Below are 4,643 nucleotides of genomic sequence, written 5' to 3'. Positions count from 1 at the left end.
GACGAGGACGTTCAAATCTCACGAGACTTGAAAAGGAAAGGGGCGGGGCGAGGCGCGTGGCGACGCCGTTGCTAGGGGAGGGCCTCCGGCGCGAGGCGGCCGTTGCTATGGTGTCGCTGGCCGGGGCCACCTGAAGGCTGCCGTTGCACCGGGGCCGCGCCGCACGCTCCCTTCCGAATCCCGGTCCGGATTTCGGCCCCAGTCCCGATCCAGGTCCCGGCCGCGGAGCGTGTGCGGCGGAACGGGAGGAGCCTTCTTTCGGGGTGTCGGCTGAGAGGCGGCACTGGAGAGCGAGCGCCGCCCGCCGGGGCTGAAGAGCCGCTCCCAACTCCCGGCTAAAGGTAACCGATGACGGCGCGGCGGTGCTGCGAGCGTTCCCGCGCAGAGCTGTGCTGAGGGAACGCTGCTAAGGGTTGCGTTCCACAGTTCCGCGTTAAAGGCGTCTGCAGTGCGCTGAAGTGTCACAGCTGTGGAGATGACAGTGAGCTCCGCGCAGGGAGAATCAGCTGATCCCAAGCCCTAGCTGAATCTATGGCTATCCGTGATATTTGCCTATATTCTAAGTTATTATCTATACATAATTAAATACAGGTAGAGATTGACTTTAATATCAGGTGCAGAACCCTACCTTTTGAACATCCGTCTGTTCCCTTTTGTGCACTGTGGGAAGCCAGATTAGTTGCAAAATGGTTACTCTGGGCAACAGCCCCACTGTCAGAATCTGCCCCTGTGCATGGCAGCGGGCCAGAGTATCATGGAATGCCATTCTGAGCGAGCGTTACACCAGACCTCTCGGGGAAATCATACTGGCAAGGGGGAACTTGTGTCCATGTCCTTAGAATAGGCAACTGTATTCACCTTGAGCAGGACCCTGCCTTAAAGCATCAATCAGTGAACAGTAACATGATGGGTTATATTTCTGTTTAAGTGCTTAAATTGCAGTGGTTGTCTGTTTGGGAACTGTTGAGTCACAACCTGAACCACTGATTGAGCACCTGGAGAAAAGACTGTCAGCTCTGGAAGCACAGATGAAGACAATTCACCTCTGCTACCAGAAAGGGTAGAGCCTGCTGCACCTCTCTTAGACCCTATTTAAGGGCTGACTGCCCCTAGGGAAGGATCTATTTTTGGAGATCCTTCCTTAGTGAAATTTTCCCCTGTAGACCTCAAATCTTCTGGTGTAGGTAATCTTTTTCCTTTATAGCACCTTCCTTTTGTGCCACTCCTTTCATCATCACATCTCTGTTGTAACTCCTTTCCTATTATATTGATCTTTCTAATTGATACACTGGCTTTTGGGCAGTGGAGGAAGAAACTAAAACCATTACTGTCTGTTACTTCTGAAAGTTGATAGGATAGAACTTAACAAACAAGGGAAGAGGAAAAAAGATACCTGAATGCAAAGAAACGTAAGCAGCAGAGACTTATTAACAGGCATTTCACAGAATCACAGAAATGCCAAAATTGGAAAAGACCCCCAAGATCATCCAGTCCAACCAACCATCCACCTATCACCAATAGTACTCACTAAACCATATTCCTCAACACCATATCCAAATGTTCCTTGAACACCTCCAGGGTCAGTGACTCCACCACCTCCCTGGGCACACATTCCAGTGCCTGACCACTCTTTCACAGAAGTAGTATTTCCTAACATCCAGCTTAAATCTCCCCTGGTGCAGCTTGAAGCCATTCCCTCTAGTTCTATCTCTAGTTACATGAGTGAAGAGGCTGAACCCTAGCTTGCTACACCCTCCCTTCAGATAGTTATAGAGAGCAATAAGGTCTTCTCTGAGCCTCTTCTTCTCCAGACTGAAGAATCCCAGCTCTTTCAGCTGTTCCTCATAAGCCCTGTGCTCCAGACCCCTCACCAACTTTCTTGCCCTTCTTTAAACCCGCTCTGGGGCCTCAATGTCTTTCTTGTAGTGAGGGGCCCAAAACTGGACACAGTAGTTGAGGTGTGCTCTTGTACATCATAATGCACTTGTACATCTTAATTATTGTGTGGTGAGTAGGGTAATACTAACCAAGGCAGTGTTTATGAATCAGATGGGAGTGTTGCAGTAATGTGTATGATGGTCTGAGTTCAGGTTGTTGTCAGGCTTAAGAGGTATTGCTGTCATTTATTTTTTCAAATGATATAATTGAACAAGTGGAAGAAGCTGGCAGATTAGCTGTTGGATTCCAAAAACTAGAACTCAATAGCAGTGCCCCTTGCGCAAGGGTTTTTGTGTCTTTATTATAGAAATATGCCCCATGTAAGACTTTGAAGCTTTGTTGCAATGCAAAATGTGCAAATTCTCTTTTCTCTACTTTGCAATTGCCACAGAGGTGAACCACGCAGTTCTAGAAATCCAAGTAGAACAATGACAGACATTGCAGGCTGCACAAAAGCATTTGAATGTACCAGCTAGGCGAGGAGTCAGATGATGTATGCTATTTGACAGTAAGATAAGCAGTACAAAACAGCAGTTTTTACAGCAGCTAAGAAAAACCAACTTCAGGGAGGGGAAGAGGCTGTCTAGAGATAATATACAGTTCCACCTTTGGAGGGCTGTTCCCGTGGATGTGAAAGGTTTTAGAACTTTTCTAACTTTTTCTCACTGTAACAGGAGATTAAGAAGTCTTCACTGCACGTCTGATTCTGTTGTGGAATGTAGCTCACTTAGAATTTACATTGCTAAGATGCAAGTACGCACCCTGGTGGTGTAAATTTGACAGAGAAGAGCTTGAAAGAGGATTGGACGCTCGCCCGACATCCGCGCGCCCCGTACTCTTCGAGCGCATGCGTGCGGCCGTCTGGAGGACTTCTGGCAATAAAGATTGGCGGATTCGCTGCGCAGAGCGGTCACAACACGGAGGCGCCACTTCCGCATCTAGGTGCGCATGCGTCCTGCTGCCCGCGGCTCCAAAGAAAGAACAAGGCCGCAGTTCCGCCGACTGGCCACGAGGGGACAGCAGAGACCGGGCAACAGCCGCTCCGACGGCATTGACGAGGAGCCGCCCCGCAATCCGCGGCGGTCCGTTCTGTCTTCCTTTTGACGGCAGAGGAAAAACGCAGTCAGAAGAGGAACGGGGGGAGGGTCGGAAGGGGGAGAGGACGAAGAAAACTAAGGAAAACTTCGACAAACCCACCAAACCGGCGCTAAGTGCATATGAATACCTGTACACAGATAAATAAATAAATAAATAACCAGTAAACTGATGTTGTCGTGCTTTTTTAAAATCATTCGGTTTTTTTCAGTCAGCGTCCGAGGTGGTGAAAAAAGCTGGTACCAATGGGACAGACGCACGCAGTGAAGCCAAGGATGGCTTGCAACGATTAACAGAGCACTGCGAAACAGCTGAGCAATGCTTAGAGGAAACGTAGGAGGAGCAGCAGTACCTGGCCTCACCACTCCGAGATTCTGTCCGGGTCACGAAGGGCTCGTAAATATCCTCTGGATCGGTTTGGATATCGAGCGATTTGTTGTCCGTTCTTTCACTCACAACCAGTGCCAGGATGTGCCGCAGGCTGTTCTGACCACGGGCACCACGGTTGAACCATTTTAAAAACAGTGGGATTCCCAGGCACAGTTTCAAGGATTTGGTCTGCTTTTGACCCAAAGGAAGAATGGATATGAAACATGAGATATGCATAAGTAAGTCATAGTCAGGCATGCTTCTCAGCATCACCTTTGGAAAACAGATAATGCATTTCTAATAAAAGATCTTGTAATAGCAGGAACATACAACGCTATGTAGGAATAATAGGAGAACACTTTGCAAGTAGGCAAGGAAATTTATGACCTCCATCTGGGAAAACCAGCACCGTTTGACTGCACACACCTCTTTGGCACACTGTCCAGCTGTCACACTTCTGGCTCATGTCCCGCTTCGCGTCCACCAGGACCCCCAAGTCCTTGTCCACAGGGCTGCTCTCAGGGAGATCTTCCCCCCAGTTTGAATCGACACCTGGGACTGCCCCAAGCCAATTGCAAGACCCTGCACTTGGCCTTCTTGAACCGTATCAGGTTTTCAGGGCCCCACTTTTCCGGCCCGTCCAGGTCCCTCTGGATGGCTTCCCTTCCTTCCAGTGTATCGGCTGCACCGCTCAGCTCCGTGCCATCTGCAGACTTGCTGAGGGTGCACTCGATGCCCTCGTCTGTGTCGTTGATGAAGATGCTGAAGAGCACCGGTCCCACGACCTACACCTGAGGGACACCGTTTGTGACAGGCCTCCACCCTGACGCAACACCATTGATCACAACCCTTTGCCTGTGTCCAGCCAGACAATTCCTAATGCATCGAACAGTGCCTCCTTCGCATCCACACCTCTCCAGCTTAGTGAGAAGGACGTGGTGAGGGACCATGTCAAGGGCCTTGCAGAAATCCAGGTAGATGACATCCACCGCCCCTCCCCCGTCCACCAAAGCCATCACTCCATCACAGAAGGCCACCAGATTGCTCGGGCACGATCTGGCCTTGGTGAAGCCATGGTGGCTGTCTCGAATCACCTCGAATCTATCTCGTATGTGCCTTAACGCAGCCTCTAGAAGGATGTGCTCCATGATCTGCCCAGGCACAGACGAGAGGCAAAACCTTCCCTGGAGAACTAGGCTGATCGAGTCCACGCTCATCGGCATCTCCCACAGGCCCTGTTC

Source organism: Centrocercus urophasianus, unplaced genomic scaffold (assembly GCF_019232065.1).
Source record: "Centrocercus urophasianus isolate 14NV4802_14NV808 unplaced genomic scaffold, USGS_Curo_1.0 seq_14, whole genome shotgun sequence".
NCBI lineage: Eukaryota > Metazoa > Chordata > Aves > Galliformes > Phasianidae > Centrocercus > Centrocercus urophasianus.
The sequence above is the reverse complement of the archived record's forward strand: the minus strand, read 5'-3'. Positions refer to the sequence as shown.